Here is a 17,089-nt window from a genome sequence, read left to right on the forward strand (position 1 = left end):
TATTTGAAATTGAAGGACGTGGATCTTGAGGTTTATTGGAACATACGGGAGGAACAGAGATGGGTGTGGAAGTCGATTCATCAACCTTTTTAACCACGGAAGTCAAAAGGCTTTTCATTTGTTTTGAAAATGATTCTCTTGGAGGCACAGAGAGATCTGTCTGCATTCCCACTGTAGTTGTGGAACGAAGTGCAGGAGCATATGTCCGAGATGGAGTGGTGGGCAGCAATTTCCGAGCCTCAGGATAACTAACGTTATGTATCGTTTTCAAACGCTGCACCTCTTTTTCCTCCAACCATTTTGGGCAAGAATGAAAGTAAGAGGGGTGAGAACCATTGCAGTTGATGCAATGTGGGTCCATGTCACATCCATATGCATCGTGGTCCTTGCCCCCCACAACAAGCACATGTCAGGGAACCACGACATGATGTCCTTAAGTGGCCGAATCTCTGACATTGGAAACATCAGAGAGGGTTTGGAATGTATGACCGAACCCTGCAAATGAGATAACCTGCCTTGATGGTGGCAGGTGCACGTGAAGAAGTAAATGTCAAAACGAGGGTATTTGTTGGAAGTGTAACACCATCTTTGTGAGTGGAGATGTGCCTCACTGCAGAAACTCCTTGAGTGGAGAGACCAGCGAGAATCTCTGACTCTGGGACGTTCGTCAAATCCCTCTCAACAATAACTCCTCGTGATGAATTCAAAGTAGCTAGAGGTGTAACCTCAATAGGTATATCCCCAATTGCCTTTGAATTCAAGAGTTCATTGTGTTGGGATGTGGATGTTTCAACCAATATGTCTCAAGATCGCAGCTTCTTTACTGACTTTGGAGAGCCAGCAAGTCCCTCTAGTCCCTTCTGAATAAAAAAAGGGGGATAATTGCTCTAAAGGTTTTTCTGAAGGAGAATGTAAGATAAGAAAATGAGGTACATGTGTTACAGATGTTGAAGATTGCTGTTCAGAGTCTTCAAGACGTGGTCGCTTACCCATTGACTGTTTTTTCACAATTTTATTTAAATTTTTTGGAGGATCCATAGGAAAAAGGAAATATTCGGTACCCACTGAACCCACCCACCATGGAGCCCTACAAGGAGGTGCACTACAAAGTCAAGCAAGGACAATGCAGCAACTCCAGGGTTTCGTGAGCACTATACCCAAACACCAGCATCAGGCACAATGTCCACAACACCCGTTGAGAACTTCCAACACTGGTACTTGGTTGATTCTAGCCCAAGTGGACCAGCCAACTGACCAAGGGGGCCACCCAAAGGCTGCCCATCTACAAGAATTCAAGGCCAAAGTGGTGTGTTAGGGTTGAACCCCTCAACCACCATGATCCTCTCCTCCCCTTCACAGGTCGCCACGCACGGCAAACACGTGGGTGGATGTTTAGATCCCAGAGAAGGTAACCAGACAGAACAGAACCTTCCCTGGGAGGTCCCCTGACCACGAACAGGAATCCACACCAAGGGGAGCTCAAACAGAGTACATGAGAAAGTATTTAAAATCACACCAAGGCCCCAGTCAGGAAAGGGGTTGGTAAAGATTTGGAATAAAGTAAAGAGCACAGGGAATGAAAACAACAAGCAGTAATGGGAACACAAAAATATTTTTGACAAAGCTGCTCTATAACTAACTATGATAGAGATTGACAATCCAAGGATGAAGAACCATGTGAAAAAGATTAAAAGTTGGGCCACAGCAGGATTACCCAAAGTAAATAAGTGACAGATGGACCAATCCCAATATACATGCCATTTCCACTGATGGATGGGCAATGTTGAAAGACAACAGGACTAAGATAAGAAAATAAATGATAGAACAGATCAGCCCCACAGCAAAAACGACTGGACAATTCTCACATGTGAATATGAAGGAATGATATCCCTGGGTGAAAAAAAAGACAAGAGGTTATAGCAAGAAAAAGGGCAAACAGAGCAGTGGAAGAGAACCTGGACATCAATTGATATAGTAGAGGGAACCAGAGTTGTGCTGACCAAAAAGACACAACAAACAGGACCCAGCAAAGTGTTGTATATCAAAACAGGGCATAAGAAAGGAGACAAAGAAAAGAATAAACATATAAAAAACAAGTACAATCAGCCCTGTCTGAGAGAAAAGTAAAAGTTTTGTGGTGAAAGAAGCTGCAAAGACATAAATGAAATGTATGCTTAATTGAGATAACCCCAAAAAAAAAAAAAAAAAAAGAGTGGAAAGACCACACCACATATTGAATTTGGCCCAGATAGGCAATCTTCCACCAGGTTCAAAGCAATGAGATGTTGTGCATCCTTAACTGGAATGAGCCAAAAACAAGTCCAATGCAAAGAAAATGAATCGTGGAGCAGGTACCACCCTGATGATTGATAAATTACCAAAGAATTGTCAAAATGAATCTGTATCACTTATCCATGAGAAAAGAAATACATGCCTAAAGAATGATCAGAAGTTTGGGTATGTTGGTGCAAAATGAAAACTCCTCTGGTGTCAACACACCCTAAGTCATATTGTCATTGAGAAATGCATACCAGCTCAACAAGAAAGCATCAATGAAAAGATCAACATCCAGCTGGAATGGCAGCAAGGGGCTGCCTACCATCATAATGGCATGTTCAAACTACCAAAACAAATCATCAAAAAAAAAAAGAAGATAGGCTCACAATCTAGGACAACAGATCATGAATTAGATTCCACTAAAAGCAGAACATTTGTGTAAGACCAGAAAGAATAAGTGGTTCCAGAGAATCCAAAGTCCACAAAGTTCAAAGAACCACAAACACAGGATATAAACAAAAAGCACAAATCTTGATGACCAGATATTCTATTGCTCACAGGTAAAGTGAAAAAACTGAGTCCAACCAAGATGGAGGTTGCCAATGTATTGGGTAGGCATAAAAAGACTTTGAACACTTTAGTAGCTGGTCTTCTGCAAAAGAATGCAAGCTTGAGAAAAAATGTTCTGCCAAAAAAGGACAAGAACTAATCATCCATGTAATAATGGAACATCAGCCCCAGTTCATAAATATGGAAGATGAATGCTTCTGAAGTGTTGATTAGAGACAAAGAGCATAAGCAATACCAAAAGAAAGTGCATGAAACTGGAAGACTCAATTCCAATAGATGGAAAATGTCTGGTTAATTTGTTGTTTAACATTTATTAACGCAAAGCAACTGGGCTATCTGCACCAAACAACTGTTAAAAAAAGGCAAAAAAGAAAAATCACTATATGTAAAAAGGAATCATACTAAAACAAAACAGTCCAATTTTCAAATTATAATCCTAAATTGAGTTAGAAAGACCAATGGCCCTTAAAAATTTAAAGACAATTTAGGTGGACAGTGTCACCATTTTCAATGACACTGTCCAGTGTCAAGGATGAACCCATAGTAAAAATGTTTAAAATTGTGCTATTGCTCTCATTTGTAATGATGTAATGACAATAAAACATGGGCTATTGTGACCTGAGTGTCACACAAACCACACAATGGTGCATCAGTACCAGATAAAAGAAAGTGGCAAATCAAAAAATAGTGACTAATGCAGAGCCTAGCCACAACAACTTCCTCCTTCCGATACTAACAGATGCAAGACAGCCAAAGCACAATAGAAGTTTTGGCTTGGAAAAGCTTATTTTGTGTTGCTCGGTCCAATTTGATTGCAAACTAGTGTGGATCCGAGCCTTGAATACAGAACCGTAGCCTATGTATGGGACAGGTACAACAGTGATAGTACCAGAGCAGACAGACTTAGCTGCAATGTTAGCAAGCTCATTCCCATGAATACCAATGTAGCCTGGTATCCAGAAAAACTAGACCAAAGTATATGAGAGAGCAAATTGAGCAAGTCGGTTTTGAATATCGACAAAAATAGGGTGAGAGATGGCATGAAGCAATTCCTGGGCTACCAGAGAGCTAAATGAATTGGTATAAATAGTACAGTTCATGTGCTAAATAGCTCCTATGTGATGCAAACGGTGCTCGGGATCTGTGTAAATACCCTGTTGGCACCAGAAATGCATGCAAACAATTTTGGATCAAGAAAAAGTAAAACCGTTTGCTGTGGTCCACTTCAGTAAGTGACTGAAGGCAGTCTGTATCTGCCATTCAATAAATCTCATGCTCAATGGCTGACATGAAATGTGGAAGTCATCAACATAGAGACAATTTACAACAGTAAGAACAGGAGTTGTCTGCTGATGGCATTAATCTTTACAATGAAAAGCATAACACTCAAGACACAGCCCTGATGGACTCCAAGTTTCTGTGGGAAAGAACAGGAAAGTGTCAAACCCACATGGGCTCAGAATTGCCAGTTCATTAAAAAACATTAAATAAAAATGGGTAAATGGCCATGCAACATGCTATACCACCATGTAGTTTCACAAGCTTTCAAGGTAAAAAAAATACAGATGTTGTCGCTTGAGAAGGGCTTCCCCGATTGACATTTCAAATCGAATCATGTGCTCTATGGTGGAGTGCTGTCATCAGAACCCACACTGAGTGAGTGAGAGGAGGTGGTTTGATCTGAGAAACCAAACAAGATGAGCATTAACCATCCTCTCTAAAGATCTTACAGAGACAGCTCATCAAAACAATTGGATGGTAGTTTGAAGGAATCCTGAAATCCTTCCCAGACTAAGGAAAAGGGATTACAATAGCATGGGAAGCAATGCAATGTGAGAGAGTGGGATACCTACAAAAAGTATCCCAGGGCCGTTTTCAAGTCTCCCGTACCATGTGGCAGGCATGATTCCACCACAGACGAGGATATTGTGGAAAATGTATTATACAAGCAGCTGCTCAGTGTATTCCTAAAAACTTGATACAGTCAGTTACTGCTACACAGTCATCTATTAATGACTTATAGGCAATGGAAGGATCAAGTTCTGCAAAAGCAGTGAAAGAGGGCCAAACTACCTGATCCAGTTTCTACTTGGGCATGCAGATCAGGTGGCATCAACTGCAGCTATTCTATGTCAAGATTATAGGAAAATGATCACTGCCTCTTGGATTATTGTCAACCCTCCATGAAAAAATGAGAGAATAGTGAAAGGGAGCAAATTGAGAGATCAATAGCTGTAAAGGACTGACTAGGTTCCACAAAAATAAGTAGAATAACCAGTATTGAAAAGAGAAAGGTTGTGATCAGAGAGCATAAACTCTATGGTGCAACCCCTCCTATCAATATCAGCACTTCCCCAGAGGGGATGATGTTCATTATAGTCCCCCAGGATTAAAAAGGGAGACAGCAACTATTCAATGAGAGCAGCAAGGTCTGATTGATCACAAGTCTCTAGGAGTGACAGGTAGGGAGAACAAACAGTGATGGTACAACCCAAGCAAACATGAATGGCTATAGACTACAAGAGTGTGTTGAGTGACAAAGACAGAATGGCACATGCTGATCAACCAACAATGCCACCCCTCCATGCACTCATCCATCACACAGCCTGTCATTTATATACAAAGAAAACTACCAAAAGGTGACTGTATTGGCAGGTTTCAGAAATGTTTCCTGTAAGGAAAGACATACAGGATGGCAGAAAGCAATCAGTGTTTTGATGTCATCCAGATCAGAACATAAACCTCGACAGTTCCATTGTATCAAGGTGGCCATTTTTAATGACTTGTAGGCAAATTCGTTGGAGAACCCTTCTAATTATGGCCATGTCTTTTTTCCTTACTGTCCTTATGCAGGGGAGGTCTATTGACCTCCATGGATCCTGCCCTGAGTCGATTAGGGAGGTCTTTGTTGTTGACATGAGATTCCAGTAACTGAGGATGCAAACGAATGATTGTTTTGCATCTTGGGGTAGGAGAAGAAGATGTATCTGAAGAAATGACTATACCTGAAACCAAAGGATGTGGATCTTGGGGTATAGAAGGGACAGAGATGGGTGTAGAAGTGATTTATCAAATTTTTTATCCATGGAGGTCAAAAGGCTTTTCATTTGTTTTGAAAACAATTCTCTTGGAGACAGAGATCTGTTTGCACTCCCACTGTAGTCGTAAAATGAAGTGCAGCAGCATACATCCGAGATGAAGTGGTGGGCAGCAACTTTTGGGCCTCAGGATAAGTACTGTTATGAGTCATTTTAAAATGCTGCACCTCTTTTACTTTTAACCATTTAGGGCAAGAACAAAAGTAGAATGGGTGAGAGTCATTGCAAATGATACAATGGGGGTCCATTTCATACTCATAAGCATTGTGGTCTTTGCCATCGCAAAGACTGCCCATCTACAGGAATTCAAGGCCAAAGTGGTGTGTTACGGTTGGACTCATCAACCACCAGGATCCTCTCCTCCCCTTCACAGGTCACTATGCACATGAGTGGATATTTAGATTACAGAGGAGGTAAACTGAAAGAACAGAACATTCCCTGGAAGGCCCCCTCACCATGTACAGGAATCCACATTGAGGGGCTGGAAGAATTCAAAGTTGCATGAGGAGTAACCTCGATGGGTATATCCCCAATAGCTTTATATTTCAAGAGGAGTTTGATATATTGTGGTAAAGATGTATCTACCAAAAATGTCTCCATAGTGCAACTTCTTTACTGATGTAGGAGAGCCAGTAAGCCCTTCTAATACCTTTTGAATAAAAAAGGGGTACATCTGAACTTAGGATTTATCAGATAGGGAATGGATAATTAGTACCGAGGTACAGAATCTGACTGCTATGTTATTTGTGCAGAGTAGTCCATGAGTGGTCGTTTTCTTATAATATGCTGGTTTTTCAATTTTTTTCATTTTTAATTATATAAACAAATGGGGGTATCCATAATAAAGACAATACGTTTTGATGCCCACTGACCCCACCTACGATGGAGCTCTATAAGAAGATGCACTACAATGCCAATCAGGGACACTGCAGCAATGCAAGGGTTTTGCAATCACTATATCTGAACACCAGTATCAGACAATGTCCACAACACCCTTTCAGAACATCCAGTATTGGAACTCCCTTAGCCTTAGCCCAAATGGACCAGTCAATTAACCTTGCAGAGGCCACCCCAAGGCTGCCCAGCTACAGGAATTCAAGGCCAAAATGGTGTATTGGAGTAGGACCCCTCAATCTCCAGGATCCTCTCCTCCCTTTCTTGGGTAGTCATGCACAGCAAACACATGGGTGGATGTTTAGATCCCAGAAAAAGTAATATGAAAGTACAAAACCTTTTCTGGGAGGTCCCTTCAACAAGTACAAGAAAAATGTCTGAAGGATAGGACAATCAGAATATATATTATATACAAGCATCTAACACACAGATTTTGATCATCTACAGATCAAGTGAAAAATGAGAAAAAGAAACTACTTAGAATTATGCGAAAACTAGAAACTGGTTGAGAGACATCTGGTCAATACACAGATGCTAATCCCTTGTTTTATTGTTGACCAAAAAAATTTTAATAATATCCATGAACAGGGGTAAAATACTCTTGATAGTGGTCTTGGCCAAAAGATCTGAAACTACATACTCAAAATGTTGAAGATAAATGGGTTTGGAGAGAGGAAGAAAGGAAAATGGGGTAAGTACCTATCAGAAGTACATTTTCAGTGCCAAAAAATGCTCACTTCTGATATGGTATTTCATCTTCTCTCATAAAATTGCTAGAATCCAAAAATGAACTGGTGGAGGGCTAGTAAAAATGCAAAAATGAACCCCATTTAGGAAGCACCCAAGTATAGAATAAGAGGTACAGAATCAAAAGAGAAAACATCACACCTCAGCTGGAAACCACACCACATGTCATCCAGGTTTATCTTCACTTTTTTATGCCTATATTGTAAATATAAAAAGGTGAAAAAATATGAAGGAACCTCAGAATACACAAGACTAATTCATGGAGCCCCAGGTTTTGAGTGGAAAGGGTATAACAGGCCACAATGGTAATTTGACTTTGTCCAACACCAGATGGCATCTGGAATGGTGCATAAGATATGTAATAGGTAAAGAATCACCTACCTCTTTACCTCAAAATGAGAATTAGTAGAGAAGATGAGCTTCTGTAGCAAACACTATCACCACCTGGGTACACTTTCACAAACACAAAGAATACCAGATATGCTCGGAACCAGCATTTATGGACTATAGAAAGGTGGAATGCCCTAGTGAGATGATATTTCTAGTCTACAATCTGGTGTCAATGGGTATTGTATATCCAGTCTATAGTAGATGGAGGAAACCCAACCATGAAAAAGCAGGAAAATGTGTTGCATCCAGCTTCAACCAACACCAGATTCACTGTGACCTAACATCTAGCAGATGGGGTGCATCTCCAGTTTAAACCGTGGTGATAGTGAGCATTTGTCATCCAGTGTGCAGTAGGAGGCAGGATATTGGTCAGCATACATATAAGGACTTAGGCTACATTCTCCAACCAGCAGCAGACCCACAATTATCATATATCTAGATGATAGTAAATGGGAGTAACATGGCAGGATCTGAAATTATACATCAACTCCATGTAGGAAAGGCATCAAATTATTGATGCATGATGCTAAACATGACCATTCCATCTCCAACCAACACCAGACTCACCAGGAACATACATCTGGAGAATTGCAAGAAGGAAGAAGGCCATGGTAAGAAAAAGCAATTAGTAAATTATAGAGACATTATCATAGCAAAGTGCTACAACAAAACCAATGCAGTATCTGAAACTGTAAATCATATCTATGGTATAAAGTAATATATGCCATCAGCACCTGCCAAATGCCATTACCCTACTCTCAAACGAGTGAGGTGAGTCATCATTCAGAAGGACAGGCCACCATTGTTCACCACCTCAGTGGCTAGGAAATGGCAAGTGGTAGGGACTCCTATACTCCACTACAAGAAAGGAGGGGAAAATGCATTGGAGAGTTGGGAGGACTGCATCACCTTAAACAGTACAAAGATTAAAGCAATAACAAGTTTGAAAAGCAGAACAAAAATGTTTACAGAGCCAAACAAGCAAAACCTAGCAGCATATGGATTTGTACATCAGGACTGCAGTAAGAAGAGTTAAAACTAACTGATTAGACATAGATAAAAATAGAATGGAGAAACACAACCAACACCTGGAAGCATTTCGAAATGTACAAAGCTATGGAAAAAAGTAAAAAAGAAAGTTGGAAAAAGCTTGCACAATTCCAAAGCATGAAAATTGAATAAGACAGTAAAGATAAACTAAGACTCTAGTGTAAAGGGAAATGTCGACAAATCTATGAGGAAAAAGGAGCACATTTACACAATATTACTATCAATTGAAGTGATTTATAAGTGCAAATGTGAAAAAGGCACTGGTTATGATGAATTATCACACTCCCATTGGTGAAGAGCTACTGGATGATCATTTGCATATAAACATGTAGAAGCAGGAGGTGGAAAGCTAGCAGCATGTATTGAAAATTTGTGTTGATAAAGGGTCGTGATAATCAAGGAAAGATATTCTATTAAGAGGATACATAATGTACAAAACTCACAAACATAATGTACTTACTTTACACAAGTTCCTTATTTTTAGTGCACAGTTCAACACTGATAAGATTTTTTTATGTTGATCCTATAGATAAGAAAATAATGATAGCAATACCCATGAAATCTTCTATATTTAATGAACACAAAGAGTATGCAGTTTTTATGTATTTCTTACATGTAAATCTTGGTATTAAGCAATTGTATAAATTTGAATTTGATGTTTATTTCAATAACTGAAATTCTTATTAACTGCTAAGTACTGTTACAGCATATTATCTGGATAAACCAATAACAGTATGTTATATTTATGGTTTTATAATGTAGTTCATTCACAGTAACTTATGGTGTAAAATATTTTTCTCTTAAGTTATAATTTTCCTACATTGCAAATATATTTCTTACAGGTACTTAATTTATTCACATACATAGCTATTTTCTTTTTAGTGCTGCTCTCTATTTGCAAAATGTTTTTGCATACCATAAGCCTTTCACTCCTATGCACACATCAATTCATATGGTTTAACTGATTCTCAGATGTAAATTATTGTGCAACAAACCTCCACAATTATTACCACCATACACACTCACGTGACTCAGGTGACTATGTTATTCTACCTAACTATCACTTCAAATTTAGGCAGCAGTTTAAGCACTGATGTACAGCGAGGAGGAAAAGTGAGAAGGGTGAGCATAAGTAAGTATATGTCAGAAATATATTTTCAGTATAGTAAAATTATAAAACTTCTGACTAGGTACCTTACTTCTGTTTACCTACACAGCTAGAATCCTACACTGAATAGGTGGAAGGATTGATGCAAGGGAGAAAGAAACATCCTTCAAAATCATCCAAAAGGACACCCTAATGAGTGAACTCTAAGATTATACATGGAAGAACACACCACTTCTACACAAGATATACTCTTCACCCAGATGTGGAAAGTGACAGATCCAGGCAGAAAAATGTGAGTAGCACAACCCAATTGAATAGAAAAGAGTTGAACAGTGACTTTAACCACAATATATATTAACTGCAATCTCGCCGATAAAAAAAAGGTTGGTAGAAGAATGGATGTGCATAATGGTGTAGATTGGAAAGGGTGTGATGGATTATACATAAGTACAATCCAAAAATCAACCATTAGGTGCCAACATCCATGTAGAAGAACAAGAGGAACATACCATCTGTATCTTATGTTGAGCTGAATAGAGGGAGAAATTCCCACTACCAACTGGGGTACAAGGAACACATGAGCAGAGCTATCCAACTCAAACCAAACAGCAGGCCAAACTACTTCAAATGCAAAAACAAACATTCTCAGCATAAAGAAATAGAGGGTTTGCATAAGAGGAAGAAGAGAAGCAACCAACAAGTGTACCTAAAAGCATCAAGTCAAGTGAGTCAGCTCTAAATTCAAAACTTAAATGCCAGGAGATGACATCTAAGCAGGAAAAGGATGATGGATACTAGCTACACAACATATGTGACAACATATAGCAATTGGTTCTGATCTAAATCCAAAATTAAGTAAATGTGTATGACAATACCATATTTATTAAATGTGATGATGTGAAAAAAAAAGTTAACCTAATTTACAATATACCTGTAAGATGAATAGCAAATAATCATGAAGTAACAAAGGCCTATGTTAAGCCTAATTTAACATTATGGGACAAAGGATAAAATTAAGCTCTAATTTTAAACCTGAACTCAACTATGAATGTCAACTAATCTAATTACATTTACGTTAATGAACTGAACTAACTACAGATAACAATATTAATAATAAAATTATTCAAAAACCCTAACAGTATAAATCTTTATCTTTCCAAAATTGGCAAACTGTATTTCAAAATAATGCACCTCAAACAAGTTATTTACATCAACCAGCATTTTTTCTATCTCTTGTTTGCTATTGAAGAATAGGAAAAAAACAAAACAAAAACACTATTGTTTTGCTTGGCTTCTGTTTGTATGTAGTTGTATCAGGGCTGGATTATTCAATAGGCACAGTGCCTATGGCCTACAAAAATATGAAGGTCTATAAAAAATTATGGGTCCATTAAAATTTTCTTTAAAAGTTAATTGTAGAGGAACAAAAAAATAATAAGCATAAAAAAATGAAATACACATTTTACTGTAAAAACTTTATTACATTTTTAAGTTATACAATATATTTTTGTATATATGCATTAGTTTGTGTACTTACATTCACACACAAACAGCAAGTATAGATTATACACGTAAATACTTTTGGTTTAACTTGGATGGCTGGTAGGGCCTACAAACAGAAGGTGTCTAGGCCCTACTATTGTCTTGATCTGGTTGCAACTGCTTCAGCCAACAGAAAAAGTTATTCTAAAAATCATAAAGTGTTACAGATATAACAAAATCTTACAGCAATTGTAGATACAGTGCACCTATGGCAAAAAAAGGAATAAACATGTCCTTTATAAATTTTGGGCAACAGGAAATTCAGTTTAATACTTGAGTAGCATATTATAAAAATATGCCAAATGTCTATAATATTTTGACACTAAAGAAAATTGGAGGTCTTAAAATGAGCAATTCACACTTTGTCTTAGTAAGAAAGATTAATTTTTGAAAGATACAATGTTTTATCACTAGTGCAATCATTATCAAGTACACCAGTCTTTACAGAAAAGAATGTTTAAATATTTAAAACATTCAAAATCCAACAATATTTAAATTTTAGAACTGATTGTAGTTTTATAAATATCAATCAGCATGAATTTTACAGATCACTTATGAATAGCTAAACAAAAATCAATCTAAAGATAAATATAAAAACTACTGAATATTTCACTCAACATAGTTGCATAACCTTAGATATCAGTGAAGAAATAATGGTCAAAGACATATAGAGATGTACCTGGTTTTGCACTTTTGTTTATGAGAAGAAAATATTCATTTCTCTTTCTTCCCTACCTAACATACCACAAAACTTACATCTGAATGTTTCACCTTCCAAAACGAGTTTTTTGTTTTTGATTCCGCTTCCTTTTAAAAATGAATATTTCCTTCTCAAGATAATTAAAAATTACAGAATATTATTTTCATTTCAGCAGTTTTGGTATACAAATATATTAAATATTATTCACTAACAGATATTCATTTCCTTGCTCTCAAGAATAACATAAACAGACAAAAAGGGACCTTTTGATCTCTCAAGGCTATCTCAGAAAAAGTAAACTTAAACCCACTCCTTTTTTGTTAGGAAATTAACGATTATCTTTTTAAACTATTGTAAACTGCTGTACTACACTACTGCTGATGACAAATCTCACCAATGAAAAATATAACTAACTGGAATCTAGCTTGTATTCTTCAAATCTGAAATTTGTGTCCTCTTTACCCTATTCTTTTTAAAATATAACAAAATCAAATCTATCCTTTATCCTATCAATCCCATGGATAATCTCACAGGCTTCAATAAAGTTACCCTTTATTCCTCTATTTTCAAGAGAAAATAGGAATCCTAACCTATCCTTGAAAGATAATACTTCCATAGCCAAAATCATCCCAGTAATAACCCTCTAACTTTTTCCAGCAAGACAATATCCTTTCTCAAATAAAAACTAAAACTGTACAGTGAGGTCTGACAAATTGTAAGTTCACAGATAACCATTTCTATGCAGTGATACATTTCCCCGAAATAAAACTACTTATGGTTAAACGTCATTGTCTGTTAATTTACTATTACATTAACATAATGTTATTCTGTATGTTAGAGGCATAACTAGTGATTAGTATAGATAATTAATTCCTTTAATTTCTAAGTCTTTGAAAACACTACAAGTGGATTTTCAATTAAGATTATTCTCATCCATATATTAAACATGTAATCCAAATTATATTGAATTCTCTACAAGCTAGTTTTAAGTTGCTGACAGCTGGGTTTATAACTGAATGGTGCTGGTTTGTAAACTAATTTTAAATTGCTGTTTGAATAGCTCAGTATCACAACAGTCAAACACGTATTTGCTGATACCAGTGCAATACAGTTTTAGCCTCTTTTCAACCTCTACTGAAGGCTCCCAACAGTGGAAACAATGCACTCAAGTTTGCAACTTGAGTATGCATGGGATATACAAGGGAAAACTCCTGTATACAGTAACTTTTGTCTGTCCTTAAAGATAAATAGTTTTTAATTTGTTTTGTATTTCCAAAATATAATTAAATTTCTTCCTACAAATTTTCCTTTTTGTTAAATGACCGTTAACCCATAAGTCCAGTATCAATTATTAGTAGTTAAAATAAATCTACAATTGCAACTGCTCTGGTAGTCACTGACCATTGATATACAAAACTATCCTGAATAACTTCAAGAAACCTTTTCCACACCAATTTATTCCATAGTATTCCAACTTATGCATGTTAAATTAAAGTCTCTCTTAATTACTACAATGTTAGTATCCTTATCAACAACACTGATGTCATCATACAGTTTCTCACTAGCATTATTTGTCTGATCAGATGGCCTATAATAATACCATCATTACTATAATGAAACTCTCGCTTATATGATACTGGAAAAAAACTTTATTCTGTGTGAATGTACATTTGCAATAGGGGTCACAATTTTCTCACTTCTCCTCATTTCTAGTCAATTTTATTTTATTCCATTATCAGGGCATAAATATGACATCATGAGTACTTCATACACAGATCTAATGCACTGATACCCTCTGTATAAATAAAATAGTACTGTCTGTTGTATGTCCACCTAAATGCTTTGCAGGGTGTGGATATATCTTCACCAAAATTGGTATGAAGATTCATTAAGTCCATGTGGAAATAACACAAATTTTCAATTTTTTTTTTTTTTTTTTTTTTTTTGATTCATGAGGAGATACTTGATTCATGAGGAGATACTTGCAAATTTACAGTTTCACATTTTGTGTTTTGCTGTTTTTATGGGAATTTGGGGGTTTAAATTATGTACAAAGAAAACAAAATTTCATGTCCTTAGACATGTCCTTATGAAGAGAGGTTTTTCTTTCACAAAATTAAAATATTGTAAATTTGAAAGTTATAATTCTTAATTAACATCATTTTTTGTGCAATCTTCAAACAGAATATTATGAAAAATTGTTTAAAATGTCAGTGTTATATTTAACATAATACCTACAGAGCTAATTCACAACTTTCACCTACCCTTACATACTCCAATAATAATTTCAGAATTACACCTTTTAAAGTTATATTATTCAATCCTAAGTCAACTGTTTTCCATGGTGTGGTCATTGATTCAGGTTCATCCTTCATTGTACAAACTGTGCTAAACCTTTCCAATACATCCATATTTCAAAAAGTAATCAACCTTGAAAATTCCTTATCTCCAGCAACTCTGAATTCAACAATATTCCCTTCAGATTAAAAGATACCAAGATGGCTCCTAACTAAGCCAACATAATTAGGGGCCATACAAAAAGCTAGATCTGACACAAACCCAATGAAACCTCATACTTCAAAATGCTCAATAGACATTTTTTCATTTGGACAGCCAGTTCTGAATTCTGAATCACTAAAGATCTTGATTATTTACCTATCCAAATTAACTTTTCTGATATCATGGTCTCTTTAAATTATAGTCTTTTAATATTTTGGGACAAGAAGACACCTACTGGTTCATCTGGTCCAGGGGTTCCCCAGGGATTGATAATCACTTGGGGATCAGTTAAAAACTGTTAATACAGAAGCATCATTGCACGACTTAAATTTTGTTGGTCAAATCAACATAATATATTGAGCAGAAAGCAAGAGTTGTATAATCAAGGAAATAAAAATACCAGCTGTAAATTTATTACACAAAAATGCATTAATCATTTATAAGTCTGGACAAGAGAGTTGTTTTCTCTCCACCCACCCAACTGATGATTGTAATTGAGCCAATCAGCAAACTGTGAGCGTGATGTATTCAATATGTTTTAGGTTCATTCTGGCTTACATTCCTAATGATTACCAATGATAGTTTTCTTGGTTATTTTAATTATTTATAGGTGTTTGCAGAATCCAGAAGTAGAGGTGCAAGTTTGTTCAGTTTAAAAAGGACATTATGTATCATAAATAATAAAACAGTATTTTAAAGGTTAAAAATCAAAGTACTGTACTTACAATAAGTAAATAAAAAAATTTTGCATTTCAGATCTACGGAAAGTGTGTAATGTTGAGCCACATGGTCATGTAATTCGATAGCAATAAAAATTAAATACAATCTCTATTACTTTATACATTTCTATGTACTTTTGCTTATACTTGAAAATGTTAAAACATTGATCTGTGCTTTTTGTAGCCTGATGATAAAGTTCACTTAATTTTAGCTAAGACCCCATTAACTGTAATGACAGCTGCAAATCTTAAAATGAAGTGCTAACAGTATTTACTAGATTACTTGAAAGTTGGATTCATACATTCGCTTACAAATGAAACAAAGCTTATGTGCCTCTGATACAAAACAGGTTTTTACTAATGATGCTGTGAAACCTGCAAAGATGAAAGATCACCTTCAAATAATTCATCCTGATAAGAAAGATAAAGATCTTGATTATTTAGAACACTGAAAGCAAAATATAAAAATCAACCAAATACAAATGTCATTTATGAACACACCTGCTCAGATTGAAAACAAAGGAGGGTTAAGGACATCATATAATATTTCTTTCAATACAGCAAAGAAAGGAAAACCATACACTATTGTAGAGGAGATCATAATACCATCAATTAAAGAATTAATTTCTGATGACGACCTGGATATATGCACAAAGCACCTTGAAAAAGTGAGTGCACTTTAAGAACTTGGAGAAAGTGCACGTATCTCACTGGATCATTAAGTCATTTGATTCGGAAATAGAAAAGGTAATTGTTGATTGATTGATTGATTTCGTGTTTTACGGCACAAAGCAGCTAGGCTATCTGTACCACATGCCCGGTAAAAAGGTAAAAATAAAGTAAATGTAGTAAAATATATAAAGGGAAATGAAGGTAAAACAAAACAGCACTGAAAAACAGAAAAAGCATAAAACCAATGTTGACACCTAGTCTGCAATTTTAAGAGAGAAAGCAGAGTGAGAGAAGTTGTAAAGGACTTTCTAGCAAAATGGTAATGATCATAACCCGCCAGGAAGACTAACAGGTAAGTACGAGAACCACAGTCAGTCACCTGAAGTTGGTCTTTCCAGTCCTGGTTCCGGGTTATGTGTCATTATTGTGCCAGTACCAAAAGGTAAAGTAATAAAAGTGTTAAAAGATGTGCAACAAATCTGTAATAACAACTCGCCAGGACGACTAACGGATAGTTGTTCAAACAGCAGCGTTAGTCACCTGAAGTTGGCCTTTCCAGTCCTGGTGTCAAGTTATTTAATGTTCTGGCCATTTTCCAATTTTAAATTGAACAAGAGAGATTGAGATTCTGAAAAGGGAACCACAATTAAAAAGATGTAATGAATAAATATCAAACACTTATATGGCATTAAAAATATTAATGGCCTTTAAAAAACTAAAAACGCTACCAAGGTGGACAGTGTCACCATCACCAATAACATAGTCCAATGTTACAAACACACCTTGGGACAAAACATGTTTAAAATAGTGCCGTCGTTGAGAG

At 36.3% G+C, this 17,089-nt stretch overlaps 1 protein-coding gene across 4 annotated transcripts in view; it reads right to left on the reverse strand.

The window, feature by feature from the left end:
- The window catches only part of LOC143256886 (UBX domain-containing protein 7-like), a 45,688-nt gene that overhangs the window by 19,225 nt on the left and 9,374 nt on the right, over nucleotides 1–17,089 (reverse strand). Inside the window, exon 2 of one of the 4 annotated variants that reach the window (XM_076514703.1) lies at nucleotides 11,672–11,820. The exons of the other annotated variants lie outside the window; for them this stretch is intronic. The gene's annotated coding sequence lies outside the window, so the exon portion shown is untranslated. The remainder of the gene's footprint in view (nucleotides 1–11,671; nucleotides 11,821–17,089) is intronic. 4 annotated transcript variants of the gene reach the window in all.

This window comes from Tachypleus tridentatus, chromosome 7, assembly GCF_004210375.1.
Source record: "Tachypleus tridentatus isolate NWPU-2018 chromosome 7, ASM421037v1, whole genome shotgun sequence".
Classification (NCBI taxonomy): Eukaryota; Metazoa; Arthropoda; class Merostomata; order Xiphosura; family Limulidae; genus Tachypleus; species Tachypleus tridentatus.